This window comes from Amblyraja radiata, chromosome 14, assembly GCF_010909765.2.
Source record: "Amblyraja radiata isolate CabotCenter1 chromosome 14, sAmbRad1.1.pri, whole genome shotgun sequence".
Lineage (NCBI taxonomy): Eukaryota > Metazoa > Chordata > Chondrichthyes > Rajiformes > Rajidae > Amblyraja > Amblyraja radiata.
In genome coordinates this window covers 41622292-41640913 of record NC_045969.1, presented here as the reverse complement: position 1 = coordinate 41640913, position 18622 = coordinate 41622292, and the positions used below count along the sequence as shown (strand labels likewise).

General features: G+C 43.9%; 1 pseudogene; it reads left to right on the top strand.

Annotated features, from left to right (window-relative positions):
* Positions 1-671: 671 nt before the first annotated feature.
* Positions 672-1538, top strand: LOC116980235 (annotated as a pseudogene).
* Positions 1539-18622: the final 17084 nt, after the last annotated feature.

Here is an 18622-nt window from a genome sequence, read left to right as displayed (position 1 = left end):
CCTTTATCATCAGTGACCCACCCTGGCCACACATTCATTTCACCCCTGCCATCGGGCAGAAGGTGCAGGAGCCTGAAAACTGTAACGTCCGGCTTCAGGAACAGCTTCTTTTCTACAACCATTATGGGCCTGTCCCACTGAGGCCATTTTTTAGCCAACTGCTGGCAACTGTCATAGTCTTGTCAGATCGCAAAAACTGACGACTACCCCATCTACGACTATGCCTAACACAAGCTACGACAACCTACGACAACTTACGACCTAGTCAAAGTCACGCTACAGCAAGCTCCCGACAACCGGCGACCCAATAGCGGCGACTTAAGATGCCCTCCTACGACTACACCTACGACAACCAAAGTCAAGCTACAACAAGCTACGACCCTGTAGGCATCACTATGACAACAAAAGCAATGACATCATTCTATTTTACAATTAAAGGGTTTGCAAGGTGGGGTTTCCAATCATTCTGAGTCATGACTGCCATGAAGAAACTTCAGAGGGCATTGCTCTCAGTAGAAGAAGAATCCCTGCTACTTGCAGCAGCCATCATGCTTATAGATCTGCAAGACAGAAGGACAAGAAGAATGGTGAAGAAGAAGCCCAATAAGAGGTCTGTGGGGTTGAAGCCCTTTGTTCCAGAAGAAACCAAGGTTGAGCCAGTATGAGAACCTGATGACTGTGCTCCAGCAAGAAGATCAGGCTGCTTTCAGAAACCTCACTAGAATCCCCCCTGAGCTGTTTCAGGAGCTGAAGACACTGATGGGCCCTCTCCTGGAGAAAAGGGAGACCTTCATGAGGAAGCCGCTGGAACCAGGCCTGTGCCTAGCCATCACCCTCCGCTACCTGGCATCAGGAGACTCCTACAAGAGCCTCTCCTACAACTTTCTGTGGCCCACAACACCATCCGAGAGACCCGTGAGGCCATCATCAATGCTTATGAAGATGAAGTAATGGACTGCCCTAGTATACCAGATGAGTGGAAGAGAGTGGTGCAGGGCTTTGATACAAGATGGAACTTCCAGCACACATGTGGAGCAGTTGATGGCAAGCATGTGGCCATCAGGTGTCCACCCAAGGGAGGTTCAATCTACTTCAACTACAAGAAGTTCCATTCCATCGTACTCCTAGCTGTGGTGGATGCAATCTACAACTTCCTGTTTGTGGATGTGGGCACACCTGGCAGTGTCGCAGATGGTAAGATCTGGAAAGAGACCTCCATTTGGCAGGCACTGGAAGAAGGAACAGCAGGCTTTCCTGATCCAGAACCTCTGTCAGGAGAAGACAACCCTGACATCCACTACACATTGGTTGCTGATGATGCCTTCCCACTCAGGTCATGGATGATGAAGTCATACCGTCACAGGCAGATGTCAAGGGAGCAGAGGATCTTCAACTACCGGCTGTCCAGGGATAGGAGGGTCATGGAAAACGCCTTTGGCATCCTCGCCAGCAGATTCAGATGCTTGCTGACTAAGATGGAGCAGGAGCCCATTGTGTGGAGACCATTGTGTACGCAGCATGTGTCCTCCACAACCTGATCCATACCAGAAGGGCAGCAGTAGCAGCCATGGAGGAGGGTGACCGAGTGGACAACCAGACAGGCAACATCACACCAGGCTCATGGAGAACTGGACAGGCTGCACCTATGGTGCCACTGGAGAGATTGCTAGGAAACACCAGCAAAAAGAGAGCCAGGGAGCAGAGGGACCATCTCTGCACTTACTACAACTCCGAACTAGGTAGTGTACCATGGCAGAACAACATGATCTGAAGACCAGCAGCAAACATCCCACACCACAAACAGAAGTCCACCACTCCAGGAAGAGAGCCCACTACAGACCACAAGATAAGTCCCTTTTCAGTGTCACCCACATCCTCCCAAAAGAGTTTAATTTTAAATGCAATGTACTGCTTGTGTTTGTGTTTGTTTTATTCATCACAATATATAAAAATAACTTGCATTTCACTGCAGTGCACCACATGGAGCTATGTACTTACGTTTTTTCAATGTGCCAATCAAATTTACCGGTCAACACCTGTGATAACCTATGTCACCTGGCGACATCCTTCATCATCCTGGCAACCCACTACCACTGCACCATGTTGAAAAATTAGCGGCAAACAGGATGCCGTTACAACTTGTTGCGAGTCTAAGGAAACTACTCACGACCATGCAGGGGGCACCTCGGCAACCACCCGCGCACATGTGACGACCATGTAGCGATCACATAGTCTCCTGTAGTCGCCTAAAAAGTCGCCTAAGTGGGACAGGCCCATTAGGTATTAAACACTACAACTTCAAATAAACATTGAACTACATAGACTATTACTGTTATTATTGCACTATTTTTTAAATTTGTTTCTTACATGCACGTATGTGTGTATATATATACACACATACGTTTCTTACATGCACGTATATATATATATATATATATATATATATATGATCTGTATATATGTGTAGATAGACACAAAAAGCTGAAGTAACTCAGTGGGAAAGGCAGTATCTCTGGAGAGAATGAATGGATGTTGTTTCGGGTCGAGACCCTCCTTCAAAGGTAGGAGTTTCTCGACTAACATAGGCAACTCATTCTCCTCCCCAGCTAATCTCTGCTGTGGGGTTCCACAAGGTTCCATCCTTGGCCCCATTCTCTTCTCCCTGTATATGCTCCCCTTTGGCCAAGTCATTGAAAGGCACGGCATTTCCTTCCATTGCTACGCAGACGATACCCAACTCTATCTCCCCCTGAAGCCCAAAAACCAATCTAATCTGTTTAACCTTACCCACTGCCTCGAGGATATAAAGTGTTGGATGGCCCAGAACTTCCTCCAACTAAACGAGAGTAAGTCTGAGGTCATCCTTCTCGGTCCCTCGGACTCAATCAAAATGATAGCAGGCAGACTTGGAAGCCTTACCCCACTACTCAAACCTCACGTCAAAAACCTTGGCGTGATATTTGACTCAGCACTGAAATTTGACAAACAAATCAATGCTGTGGTAAAAGCTAGCTTCTTTCAGCTTCGGATGATAGCTAAAATAAAACAATTCCTCCAGTTTGATGACCTGGTAAAGATCATCCACACAGTCATCTCCTCCCGCCTAGATTACTGCAACTCCCATTACACTGGCATCAGCCAATCTTCCCTGTCCCGCCTGCAACTGGTCCAAAACGCCGCAGCGAGACTCCTGACGGGCACCCGAAAAAGGGACCATATCACCCAGATCCTGGCCTCTCTCCACTGGCTCCCTGTGCGGTTCCGTATAAACTTCAAAATACTCCTCCATGTCTACAAAGCCCTCGATGGGATTGCCCCCACCTACATAAAAAGTCTTCTCACCCACCACTCCACCTCCAGGCCCCTCAGATCGGCCGACTTGGGGTTGCTGAATATCCCGCAGTCTAGGCATAAGCTTAGGGGCGACCGCGCCTTTGCGGTTGCAGCTCCTAGACTGTGGAACAGCATCCCCTTTCCCATCAGAACTGCCCCCTCCATCGACTCTTTTAAGTCAAGACTAAAGACTTATCTATACTCCCAAGCCTTCCCTGACATCCTCTGAGTGAGGGCTACATGTATATATGTATGTAGTCTGTTTTGTTGTGCTATTCTTATAACAAATGTAAAGCACTTTGGCCAACGAGAGTTGTTTTTTAAATGTGCTATATAAATAAATGTGACTTGACTTGACTTGACTTCTTCAGACATGTGAGTATGTGTATATATACACTGAACTTTTTGTTCTCAATTATTATATTGTTTACAGAGTACTATGTTTAGATAGTAGTCTGAAGAAGGGTTTCGGCCCGAAACGTTGCCTATTTCCTTCGCTTCATAGATGCTGCTGCACCTGCTGAGTTTCTCCAGCTTTTTTGTGTACCTACTATGTTTACATATTCTGTTGTGCTGCTGCAAGTAAGAATTTCATTGTTCTATCTGGGACATATGACAATAAAACACTCTTGACTCTTATTGTTACTCAGTCTAAAAGCCCTGTCCCACTGCACGTGTTAATTCAAAGAGTTTTCCCGAGTTTGCCCTGATTCGAACTCGGAAATTTACGATAATGGCCACTCGTCGGTGCCCGGGGCTCGCGTGGACATTTTTCAACATGATTGAAAAACATGTTGAAAAATCTTCACGAGTCTTCCCTTAGCTTACCGCTTTTCCCGAGTACCTGCCGTTAGCGTTACGAGCCGCTAAGAGACGTCCCGATCTCCGACGTACCCGCTACGTTCATTCTACGTGCTTACCATGAGTTTGATTTTTTTTTTAAACTCAGGAGAGCACTTGAATGAACTCGTACAGTGGGACAGGTTCATAAGTCCTGAATTTCCCTCAAAACAATACTGCAGAGTAGCTTAATTAGAGGGCTGGCAGTAGCTTAAAAAGTTAGATCGGCCTTTTTAAGGGTAATTGAGGACAGGTAATAAATGTGGGACTTATCAGAAACTCAATGTATATAACAAATTTAGATTAAGTCATTATCAATTTATTAAAATAATTTTTTAAAGTAGCGTTAAAATGATACTCGAAAGTTTCACAATAGATTGAACATCTGAAGTAATTAAAAACAGAACCTCATTTTGATTTTGGAAATTTAAGTTAGCAATAACTTACATTATAAAATTTAAAAAAATTAAATTGATATATAATTGGAACTGAAAGCATTTAATTATTTAGTTCCACATAGTCACTGATTCAGAAAATGCAATTACCCTTTTCAATCTAATAAAGTATTGATTAAAATAATAAGCAATACTTTGTAAGGGGCAGAGTTAATGGTCATTTTATTTGATTAAAATGCAGTGAACAAAATTGATACTCGTTCAATGGTGTGCTTTTGGGGGAAATTACATATTTCCAACTAAACCTTTCCACTTTTTATCATTGCTTGATTTCGGCAACCAAATTATTCATAGGAGCTCCTTACTCCACACCTTGTAAATACTGTATGTGGGACACCAAATTTCCTCGGGCAGTACATCTGTGCCTATTATCAATCCTTTCACATAATGTAACCATCACGCTCCAGTCAGTCAGTTGTCTTTATGCATAGAATTTTCATTAAGGTAGTGAAGCCTAACTAATTGAAAGTTAGTCCCTTTAATACTTGGCCATGAGAGCACTAGAATTTTAGAAATTTCTATTTCATACCCTTTGATATTTCACCAGCATTCCATTAAACGAACGATCACTTGCGACTAATCTGCCTTTCCATTTCAAGTTTTGAAATCTGCATTATATTTCAGGAATTTTGTCTATTTCTTTATGCTTCTGTCTAAGCAGATAAGCTTAACAAAATTGGTTCCTGGATTCTACTGGTCTGATTGTCAGAGAGCATGAGCTGAAAATACACTGTATACATTCCAGTTAGAAGGGATAGCAGTGGTACATGCATCCATCACTATTTCACTGTGGTATTATTGTCTGGATATAACAGCAAGCATACAATATAACAAAGGTTAGCAAAGTGATCTACACTCAGTTACCAAGAAGTATATTAGCCTGAGATTTCCAGAGGTGTTGATACATCACTTTCTTTCACAGTATTTGATTAAAAATCAAAAGCTGGGGGAACTCAACTGGTCAGGCAGCATCTGTAGTAGGAAAAGGGCAGACAACATTTTGCGTCAGGACCCTTCCTCAGACCCTGCTACTTTGTGTCCGTTTCTCTCCTACAGAAGTGTGTTCTTTGCTCGGATTCTACCATTTGCAGTCTCTTGTGCCTTTAGTTTTTAATTTGTATTTTGCTGGACCGTAAAATAGAGGTTCTCTGCCTATTATTTTATTTTGATCCTCAAAGAGTGCAAATTGATAATTATTAGAAGTATCCAATTCAACAATGTACTACCCATTTTTCTTGTGAGATTTTGGATTAGCACGAACTGGAATATACTTGGCCTTTTTTTTGATCATTTACACATGCAGAACATTGTAATCGGATATAAAAATAAGCCAGAAGTTGAGCTTCATAATTTAAGTTTAAACAACTCTTCCTTGTATACCGAGTGAAAGGTGCCATATAGGCAGTCTTCTTTTGTAATCATTTGCTGCACATTTGTATCATGGTTTAGATGCATCTGATCAGCAGACATAATATTACACTCCCCAATCCCACTGCAATGTCTTCGTAGTTTAATCAATAGTTTGAATGCATAGTTGCACATAGTACATAATCCAGGTGCTACTAACCAGCAAAGAGCATCTTTCACATTGTTTAAGTCTTTGGATAATTTGCCATTAATAATAGCAAAAGTTGTATGCTTTCAAGATCACTTATGCATTTATAAAGCCACATGGTATATGATCTTCTTATCGAGTCCACATCACATGATTAGAACTTGTTCAGCCAGAGCTGAATGCACTTCTCGGCATCTGCATACAATGGTGTCTTGTGCTTCTTGTGCTTACTGGTGGAAAGATTGATGGAAACAGGGCCGTGATGTGAACGCTCTTTCCTTAACCCCAGGGTATATGTTGAGAGAAACATTTAATGAAAATAGAAATAGTTGGCTATTAGGCACAGCACAGTTAATTCTTTTCGCTTTGCATTCTATAGTGTTTAACTATCAATTTATTTAAATTATTTAAAAAAAATAACGTTAAAATGATACTCAAAAGTTTCACAATAGAGTGAATGGTCGATTGTTGATCAAGTATCCTTACAGCCTCCTCTGTTGCCAAATGAAACAGCCAGCCTTTTCTCGTAACTACAATCTTCTAGATAAAGACACCTCCTCATAATTCTTCCACACTCCCTCAAGAGCAATCAAATCTCACCTGTAAAGCATTGATAAGAACTGTACATTGTACTCAGGCTGCGGCCTAACTTATAATGTGTGCAGTTTTAACATAAATTCCCTTAACATACTGCGCCCTAACTTATACTGTGTACAGTTTTAACATAAACTCTTACTTTTTATGCCTTGGCAAGTAAAGGAAAGCATTCCAATTGCCTATTAAATTATCTTATTGATCTGCCGTGTGATCTGCAAGGATCTGTAGGCATTCATTCCAAGTGCCCTTTGTCTCTCCAAATTGTTCAATATCCTCACATGTATTTTATAGTCAAAGGTCTTAATGCTTCTCCCCAAATACACAATTTCCCATTTGCCACTTTTCCACATATCATCTGTAGTCCAAAGTTTGACCTGCCTTATCCACTAAATAAGTCAAATTTTCGAACATAAAAAAGGGAAGATTTTAGCCACCCAGCTAAGATTGGGTCAGATATTATTCTTTTAAAACAGTTATTTCTCAGTTCCAACTTGTCCACCTCCAGTTTTGATGGTTGCAGTGGTGAATGAGCAATAGCCTAGACATGGAAGATGTACAAAAATATTTTCTAATGAGGCTGTTTGCCTTAGGTTTAATTCAACGTTTGGGTTAACTTTGCTATTTCTGAAAACAGAAGGGAGGCAAAGATTGAATAAATGGTAGCGTTTATGTCTGGATTTCGTGTTGGCCAGAATCCTTGATTGAGAGTATTAGGGAACCGATTCTTGACTCCTAGTCAGCATACTCTTTAGTTTAGTTTAGCTCAGTTTAGTTTAGTTTAGTTTAGTTTAGTTTAGGGTTTAGAGATGCAGTGTGGAAACAGGCCCTTCGGCCCACTGAGTCGGCGCTGACCAGCCATCCCCGTAAACTAACACTATCCTACGCACACTAGGAACAATGTACAATTTTACCGAAGCTAATTAACCTACAAACCCGCATGTCTGTAGTGTCGGACTAACCAAAGCCAATTAAACTACAAACCTGCATCGTTGTAGTGTAGGAGGGAACTGGAGCTGCTGGAGAAAATCCATGTGGTCACAGGGAGCACATACGAACTCCGTTCAGATAGCACCCATAGTCAGAATTGAACCCGGGTCTCTGGCGCTGTAAGGCAGCATCTCTACTGCTGTGCCACCATGCCGCTCATTTTTTCCTGAAAAAGAGATGGTGTGGATGGCACGTGGGAATTAGAGAGGAGGGAGAAGGAAAAAAAACATTTGGGTCGGGATCCTTCTTCAGACTCATATAAATGGGTGAGGGACAATGAGTAATGAAGAGAGGACCAGAGTGCTTCGGAAGGGACCCCGCGGAATATTGAAAGGCAAGGAAAAGAGGTTAGAGTGTTGGCATCTCTCTGCTGTTGCAGAAACACCATTGACAGGCAGAAAGTCTGAAGAACAGTACTGACCCAAAATGTCATCAATCCATGTTCTCCACAGATGCCGCCTGACCCGCTGAGTTTGTCCAGCCCCTTATTTATTTTTTTGTAAACCAGCATCTGCAGTTCCTTGCACCGAAATAAGGCACAACTATTAGGAAGTTCCTGCATTTCTACTCTCCTCCTGTGCTACCCCTCCTAATACCACAATAGGCTTATTTTTGCTCTTATTTTCTGCCTGCCAACTTTACTCTACACTGTTTCCGCAACATACAGAGAGATGCCAACATTGCTCATTTCCTTGCCTTTCAGTATTCCAGGGGCATTTCCCTCCATGTGTTTTTCTCCCTTAAACTAGTAGCACAGTGGCGCAGCGATAGAGTTGCTGCCTTACAGCACCAGAGACCCGGGTTCAATCCTGACTGCGGATGCTCCCTATGACCGCGTGGGTTTTCTCCGGGTGCTTCGGTTTCCTCCCACACTCCAAAGACGTACAGATTTGTAGGTTAAATGGCTTCTGTAAACTGCCCACAGAGTGTTGGACGGAACTAGTGTATGGGGTGATTGCTGATCGGCATGGACTCGGTGGGCTGAAGGGCCTGCTTCCATGCTGTAACTATGGAAAAATGACACCCTGATCCATTCATGATCCGTTCATGATGGTTTCTCACCCATTTAGAGCACCCTCCTGCCCTGTTTGAGGATGGACATTTTGTATCTCCCTCAAACCCACCATCCAAGGCATGGGCCACTACTCCCAAGTGAAACCAATTTACGAATGCTTCTTTCAATTTAGTTCACAGCTCTTGATACTGCTTCCTTGGCATTGGAAAAGCCACGTACAGATTGGATGATTGCTTTCTAGAATTCCTCCATTCAATTGGGAGTCTGAAGTTCTGCTAACCTGTCATTTTAATTCTTTCATTACACCCACTTGCCCTTTGCTCCCCAACATTGCACCTATATAAAATGTAATTAATTTTTTATTAGTCGCTGCGTAGCCTTCAAAAACTCAATTTTTCTGCAATTTCTGATTTTCAGCTACAATCTCCATCTTTTAGAAAGTGGCAATTGGTGATCATTTTTCTGTCCCAGTTCACCTTTCCTCCAAATCCTTCATTTGTTCATGCTATTGATATTGTATTTTCCTTGTTTCATCATACAGGTCTGACATTGTGGGTGGTACGTTGGTGCAGCGGTAGAGTTGCTGCCTTGCTGCGCCAGAGACCCGGGTTCGATCCCGACTACAGGTGCTGTGTGTTTGGAGTTTGTACGTTCTCCCCCTGACAACGTGGGATCTTTGGTTTCCTCCAACACTCCAAAGAATTACACGTATGTAGGTTAATTGGCTTGTTGTATGTTTAAATTGTCCCTAGTGTGTGTAGGATAGTGTTAAGGTTCGGGGATCGCTGATCGGCGCGGACTCGGTGGGCCTGTTTCTGAACTGTACCTCTAAACTAAACTAAACTAAATATCTCTTTACATTCAAGGCCTCCTGCTTTCCATTCTCTCACAGAGTGGAAGGCAGCAAAGATTCTATCCTCTGACGACTGTTTTTGCCAGGCAAAATTATGGAACACCACTTTATATTCGGCTTGGATAGCTTACAACCCAGCGGTATGAACATTAAATTCTCCAATTTTATGTAACCCCTACAAACACCACCCTTCCCTTCAATGCCCCCTGCCCCCCTCTTTCTTTCCCCCCTCATTACCCTCCTCTGAACCCTGGCTGACCTTGCACCAGTTTCTCCCCTCCCCTCCCCCTCCAACCACATTCCTTCCTCCAGCTTCACAAATCACTTTTCTGTCCTCCACAATTCACAACTTTTTATCATTTTGGCTCGTATCTGTTTTTTTCATCTCTAGTCTTTGTCCATCCAACTGCCCATCAACCCCCCCCCCCCCCCCCCCCTCGCCTGTGTTCACCTATTATGACCCATGCTCTGTCCTGTCCCTCCACTCTTCCAGCTTTCTTTCCCACCCTCCACCCTCTCCACCACCCCCAACCCCGGAATCGGTCTGAAGAAGGATTCTGACCTGAAACGTTACCTACCCATGTTCTCCAGAGATGCTGCCTGGCCCGTTGAGTCACTCCAGCATTTTGTACGTTTCTATCCTCCCCATTCATTTGCGCTTGGACAAAATCTTTTACATATAAGACATTGGTCTGAAATTCAAGGAAAACTGCTGGCTGCTGAAGTCTTTGTGTTTATTTTAGATCATATTCCTGGCGTCTGCAATATTAATCAGTTAAATATTATTTAAAATGTGTCACTTAAACCTTTCAATATTCCCTAACTGAGATCAGCATGGCTGAAGTTCCCACAGTTCTTGTCCACAAAGTCGCAGACAATTTAGAGAAGGATCTACTGACCAAATCTGATTCTCTCCAGTTCTCTACTTAAAGTTCTGCAGTAGCTTGGTGCTTGCAGATTTCATCATGTTAAGGACAGGGCTTTCCTCTACAGATTTTCAACTTCCACCGAGAAGCAAACAAACATGTTACACGTTGGTTGTTGGTCATAAAATCCATCTTGCTATCAGATTGATTGAATCCTTGCCAGCCAATTCAATTCACTAGTTTACTCTTGTATACACTTGTATATCAAATTGAAAATCAACTTGGAACAGAATATTACAGCACGTACATAAAGAACCACTTCCATTACAGAAAATCACAACTGTGCAGCTGGATATAGGAAATAAGAACAGAAAATGCTTGAAACGCTTAGCAGGCAAAGCAAAATCTATGGAGAGAGAAAGGGGTAATGGCAAGTCAGTGATTTGTCATCAGGAAGGGATTCGGTTTGTCGAGGAATACTCTCTTGAAGTTCTATAGGTGTACGGTAGTGAGCATATTGACTGGGTGCATCACGGCCTGGTTTGGCAACTTGAACGCCCAGGGACAAAGAAGATTGCAAAATGTGGTGAGCACTACCCACTCCATCACAGATACTGATTCCCCACCACCAAAGGGATTTACAGGAGGCGCTGCCTCAAACAGGCAGTCAGCATCATCAGAGACCCACACCACCCTGGCCACACTCTCATTTCACGCCTGCCATCGGGAAGAAGGTATAGGCGCCTGAAAATTGTAACGCCCAGGATCAGGGACAGCTTCTTCCCTGCAACCATCAGGCGATTGATCACTACAAACTCCAAATGAAATCCGAACTACAAACTTGATTGCTCTGGGGACTTAAGGCACATTGATTTATCTTTGCATTATAATGTTTGTTTGATTTTCCATATTGAACTTCCTTTTGTTGTATGCTATGGTGTCTACTATGTACTATGTTTAAATACCTGTTGTTCTGCTGCAAGTAATAATTTCATTGTTCATTGTTCCGTTTCGGGACAAATGACATTAACCCGCTCTTGATTCTTGAACTTGGAAAAGTTAAACAGGTTTTAATTTGCAGAGGAATCTTGTCAGTACGAAATGCTCAATCATTTTTTTTATGCAATGCCTGACCTATCAAGTATTTCTGGCATGTCCTGCTTATACTGTACCTCCATTGCCATCAATTACCACCATCTGAATTGTGGCTCGAGGTTTGTCTCTGTAGTTCACAAGTATACTTCAATTTTACTTCGGAGTCACATGAGTGACTACGTGAAGAGCCCGCTCAGCACGCATGCACGGCATTGCGTTCAGCAGTGCAACAGCGGCCGCATCGGGAGTCAGGCGCTCCCGCTACAGTGTGAACGAACGGACCGTCAGGTAAGTACCCTGAGGTCGGGGTTTCTTTCACAGGGAGCCTTCTGCTTTATTTCAGGCAGAGAACCAAGGCTCTGGACAAACCTGTCCCCCGCTCGGCTCCACGGAGGAGCATTCCATCTGGGGGGGGGGCAGCAACAAGGCGGTAGGACCGCTTACTGAGCGCTCCGCTATCCCCGACACCGTGCCGAGCCCAGTCCCGCTAGCGCCTGAGCAGCGGGCTGGAAGTAAAGCTACCGTAGAAGCGTCCGGCCGGTGGCTTCCGACTTGTCGGACGGGGACGTCTCTCCACCCGCACGGGGAGGGAGACAGCCGCCTGAGCCGCATGGAGCGGCTCCTGGAGCAGGAGCTCCAGCAAGACGCGCTTCGTGAGGGGCGCTCTCACAGGGGGAGTTCAGGCACTCCCTCCACAGTGTCTTGTGCACTGTCCATTGCTTCCTCCTTACCCGAGGGTAGCTTTGGTGACCAGGACTGGGCTGGTCAAGAAGAGGGGACGCTGGCTGAAGATGTCGGGAGTATGCAAGGGGTGCAGGAACAGGAAGAGCTGCTGGTTGTGGTGGACCGCTACGTGGCAGCCCCACGTGCAGGAGGCCGTTAAAAGCAAATCTAGCGGCCAGCATTGACCACCTCTCCAACAGGCCCCTACAGGAGCAGGTGGTCAATGAGGCCTTAGAAACATATACAGCTCCAGAGAACTGTGAGTCCCTAAAAGTCCCGGCTGTAAACAGCCAAAACTGGGGGCACGTTGGGGCAAATATTCGGAACCAGGAGCTAAAACTGCAGCGGATCCTCAGGCTCCTGACGTCAGCCATCACATCGTTTGCTCGTTCCGTGGACAAATATGGAGATGAACACAACCTTCGTAAACAAATCATAAGACCTGCCATACAATCCTAAATTTGCGGGGTTGTGCAAAACCCCAGCCACTGAGCCAGACCCACTGCTCTTTGGCAAAAACCTCACAAAGCATATGAAGGATATGGAAGAGGCTTTAAAAAACTTTCGGTCTCATGAGGGCAGGCCCCGGGACGAGCAAACCAAAAACAATAATTCCCAAGCAGCAGCACCCCATCGCGTCCACCAGTCGACGTCTACCATATGGGACTGGTGAAAGCTCGGGGTCCGCATTCTATCACCGGAAGTCTTCTTTAGACCAGGGCCCAGAGCGGACCCCATGGAAAATGCACCACCCCCCAACATCACTGCCACGTCAGACAATGTGCAAGACTCGTTGGACCGGCAGGAAACGGAAGAAATACCCATAACCATGGAGGTAGGTGAGTCTGGTTCCTACCAGCGTCTAGAAAATAGGGGCTTAATACTAACAGGGGGGAGATTACACCTGTTTAAAGAAGAACGGGAGTCTATCACGAGTGATCAGTATATACTCAATGGCATTAGTGGATACAAAATACAATTCATACTAGAAAAATTGTCACCAGTTCAACATTCACCCCAGAGGGTATTTTCCTTCTCAGTTAAAAAAAAACGAGAGGGACAAGCTGAACTGGTGAGACTAATTACAAAGGGTATCATTGGGGAAAACAAAACATGAACCCTTGGAATTCGTATCAAATATATTCACTAAACCTGAAAAAGATGGTGGATGTCGCATCATCATTGACTTAACTTCACTAAATATGTTTGTTAAGTATATACATTTCAAAAAACTAATATCCAAAGGATACTTCATGGCAAGCTTTGATCTTAAAGATGTTTACTATTCAGTACCATTCACAAGGATCATCGCAGATACCTAAAATTTACCTGGATGGGGCAGCTATGGCAGTTTAAAGCGTTACCCAATGAGTTAACATCAGCCCAAGATTATTCACCAAGATACCAAAACCAGCTCTGGCAATATTAAGAAGACAAAAACATATTGTCATGGCATATCTTGATGATATCTTAATAGTAGGCAAGACCATGGAATTGACTATGTCAGCTGTATCAGCTACCAAACAGTTGTTCAAAACCCTGGGATTGTCTTACATCCAGATAAATCTAAGTTGAAGCCATCCACAATCATGGACTACTTGGGCTTCACAATTAATTCAGTCTACGTGACTGTAACATTGCCAAGAGACAAAACAGTTGAATTGGCACAATCATGCAACTAACTCCATATCCAGCACAGGTGGTAGATGGACTAACCCAGAGTCATCGTTACCACTTACACTGGGCATTAATTATCTAGAGATGTTGGGTGACTTTTATGGTTTAAAAGCATATGCATCAAATATGCATCACTTGCATGTACGGTTACAAATAGTTAATAGACAAAGGGTCTGAAGAAGGGTTTCGGCCCGAAACGTCGCCTATTTCCTTCGCTCCATAGATGCTGCTGCACCCGCTGAGTTCCTCCAGCAATTTTGTGTACCTACAAATAGTTAATACTACTGTGGTGGCCTACATTAACCATATGGGCGGAATAAAATCGTTATCATGCGACAAGTTGGTCAACACAATTTGGCAATGGTGTGTCGAAAGACATATTTGGCTATCAGCAACTTACCTGCGAGGTAAGCTAAATACAGTGGCAGACACCAGGTCAAGTAAATTTAATGACAACATCGAATGGATGTTAAACCCCAAAATATTCGCAAAAGTTATCAAGCAATATGGCACGCCAGATATCGATTTATTTGCATCAAGGCTAAATCACCAGGTACCTTTGTATGTCGCTTGGGAACCAGACCCTGAGGCAGCAGCGGTAGATGCGTTCGCGCTGGGTTGGGGAAATTATTTCTTGTATGCATTTCCTCCCTTCTGCCTCATCAGTCGGGTACTACGCAAAATACAAATGGACTCTGCTTCAGGTATTTTGATAGTACCCGACTGGCCTACGCAGCCATGGTTCCCAATACTCCATGACATGGTTGTTGAAACTCCGATGGTATTCCCCAGTGACCCAGAGTTATTAACACCCAGTGTCGGGCACAAGCCACCCATGCCATGAAAAAATCAAACTCCTGGGTTGCAGATTCTGCACAAACCACTTCTGGGACTGGAATTATCAGAACAAACCGTCGACACCATGTCAGCATCCCTCCGAACATCCACTAAAAAACAGCACTTGTCCAGCATCAAAAAATGGGAGAAGTACTGCTTGGATACAGGGACCACCTACTCAACCGCTACAGTTACCAACATACTGGAATTCCTGGCGAACCTTCACCACGATGAAGGACTCAGCTACAGAGCCATCAACACAGCTAGAAGTGCCCTGTCTGTCTATTTAAAACAAGCTCCAGGACAACAGGCCATGGGGTCCCACCCGCTGGTGGTCAAACTAATGAAGGGTATTTACAACTCTAACCCTCTAGACCAAGGCACACCCATATATGGGATGTCAGTGTGGTCCTGACATACCTCAGGGGATGGCCACCAGCCAGATCCCTCAACCTGGAACAATCTATGCTCAAAACACTCATGTTGATGGCACTTGTATCTGCACAGAGGGTCCAGTCACTACACCTATTGCGACTGCACAGCATGCTCACAGCTCCAGACCAGATCTCTGTCGTTATCCAGGGACTGATCAAACAGAGCAGACCAGGAACACCTAATCCAGTCGTGGAATTCCGGGCTTACCCGCCAGAACCACGGTTATGTGCCATGACCCACCTACTGTCCTACATAGACACAACCAAAAAAATTCAAGGGAGATGAAAAGCCTTGTGGGTCAGTCATAAAAAACCTTATGGTCGGGTGACGAGCCAAACCATTTCGAGATGGCTCAAGCAGGTGCTAAAAGCTGATGGGATAAACACTAACATGTACAAATCTCACTCCAGCAGGGCAGCATCCACGTCGATGGCCAAAAGAATGGACGTGCCTATAGACCACATCCTGGCTACAGCAGGATGGTCGGGGGAAAGACCGTTCAGGAATTTTATAATAAGCCGTTGGCAAAACTTGCTTTATTTGCAGAATTTTTTTTACAGACTGCAAATATTTAATTTAAGCCAGGGGAGCAATTTAATTTCTTTGTTGTTATTGTTAAAAAATACCATTGTGTTTTTCTACAAACAGATTCATTGGTTGATTACGATAACACACTTCCTCCCTCAAGGACTTCGGCAGTGAGTGAAGTAATACCTGTTACACGGTTTGAAATCACAGAGCTTTGAAATCTTCACGTAGTCACTCACGTGACTCCGAAGTAAAATAGTAAGATTAAACGAGAACTTGCCAGTTTGAAGTTTGATCTGTATTTTATGAGGAGTTACGATGAGGGATTACGTGCCCTCCGCTCCCACCCTCAATAATATGGGTCAAACTGATAAACTGATGTCTCCTTTTCTTTACTATGTTTACTTCAATAACTGTGTCTATCTATGATTCCACACCGCTGCTTTGAAGTATGTCGCGCATGCGTGCTGAGCGATCTTCACGTAATCCCTCATCGTAACTCCTCATAAAATACAGATCAAACTTCAAACTGGTAAGTTCTCGTTTAATCTTACTATTTTAAACCAAATTGATTCCAAAGGTATTGTGTACCATATCAGGAGTACAGTGTACAATTTTGGTCTTCTTTCTTAAGAATGCATGCGCTTATCATATAGAGAGTATACCTAATTCCTGGGATGATGACTCACAGGGATCGGGACTGTTTAGTTTAGTCTAAGATTAGTTTAGAGATACAGCGTGGAAACAGACCTTTCCGCCCACCATGATTGTGCCGACCAGCGATCATCCAAACACTAATTCTATCCTACACACTAGGAACAATTTACAGAAGCCAATTAATCTGCAAATCTGCAGGTTTTTGTTGTATGGGAGAAAACAGGAGGACTGAAAGAAATCCATGCAGTCACAGGGAGAATGTACAAACTCCGTACGGACAGCACCTGTCGCCAGGATCGAACCTGGGTATCTGACGCTGTAAGTCGGCAACTGCACTGCTGCGTATCATGCCGCCCCTAAACCTTTCTTCCCTAGAACTTAGAAGAATGAGAGATCTCATTGAAACATGCAAAATTCTGACAGGGCTTGGCAGGCGGAATGGAAAGAAAGTGTTTCCACTGGTCGGAGTTCAGATGTCAGGGATTGCAGTCTAAGCATACAGGTAACTCCTTTGGGACTGAGCTGAGGACACATTTGTTCACCCAGGCAGTAATAAACCAATGGAATTATAGAAACATAGACATAGAAACATAGAAAATAGGTGCAGGAGTAGGCCATTCGGCCCTTCAAGCCTGCACCGCCATTCAATATGATCATGGCTGATCATCCAACTCAGTATCCTGTACCTGCCGTCTCTCCATACCCCCTGATCCCTTTAGCCACAAGGGCCACATCTAACTCCCTCTTAAATATAGCCAACGAACTGGCCTCAACTACCTTCTGTGGCAGAGAATTCCAGCGATTCACCACTCTCTGTGTGAAAAATGTTTTCCTCATCTCGGTCCTAAAAGATTTCCCCCTTATCCTTAAACTGTGACCCCTTGTTCTGGACTTCCCCAACATCGGAAACAATCTTCCTGCATCTAGCCTGTCCAACCCCTTAAGAATTTTGTAAGTTTCTATAAGATTCATCCGCAACAGAATGCCGTGGAGACCATCACTGAATACATTTAAGGAAATAGATGCATTTCTAGACAGAAATGAGGTATGAGAGGAGGGAGCGGGAATATATTATTGAGATATATGCACTCGGCCAAAAATAGATGGGATTTATTTTGAATTTTAAAGATATGCTATGCACATACCCTTGGTATTTCTCCAGTTATTTGTGTATGAACACATCAATAATTCACATCAAGCTTAAGAAAGGAAAAGAGGTAATATAAGACAATTGAATCACCCAAAACCCAAAGGGTGATCCATGGCCCTAGTGCTACTTCTACAGTAAAACCATTGGTTGGAACCAATGTGGAGGAAAGAACTGCAGATGCTGGTTTAAAGCGAAAATAGACACAAAAAGCTGGAGTAGCTTGGCGGGACAGGCAGCATCTCTGGAGAGAAGGAATGGGTAACGTTTCGGGTCAATGTCACCCATTCCGTCTCTCCAGAGATGCTGCCTGTCCCGCCGAGTTACTCCAGCTTTTTGTGTCTATCTTCGGTAGGAACCAAATACTGAATAAGGAATTTGGAGTAAGGGAGGATTGAGATGCTAGATTAGCATATGAAAAAGGAAAGTACGAAAGATTATTTTGATAGGTTTATATGATGTTGGGGGGGGTAGGGCAGGAGATGCAATAAACAGAATGGAGGTACAACACAGGAACAGAACAATGTAAAAATCATAAGCTCAGTCACTAATTCAATAAACTTGTTTCAAAAATATTAGTTTCTTGCAGACCGTGCAGAATTCCGAGTGCCATCCAAAGGAATTTGTTTGTTAAATAATGCATGAGATTGCACACAGAGAGAAGACACCAGAGGCACGTTTTGTCATCAATTCGAAGGATTTTGAAACTATTTTCACAACACGGATATTAGTAACAGAGAAATAACTGATGGTGCCTCATTATGTACAATGAATGGAATGTGAATACAATACAAAAATACAGCAAAGCTGTAACAAATCACCGGCTTGACAAAGAGAAGTCTTAATCTCTGAATAATTGTTCCACGTGAATATATCGTACATTAGGAGGAGGCGCAGCGGCTCAGTGATAGTTGCTTCCTTACAGTGCCAGACACCCGGGTTCGATCCTGACTAATCATGCCATCTGTACGGAGCTTGTACGTTCTCCCCGGGACCGCCTAGGTTTACTCCGGAAGCTGGTC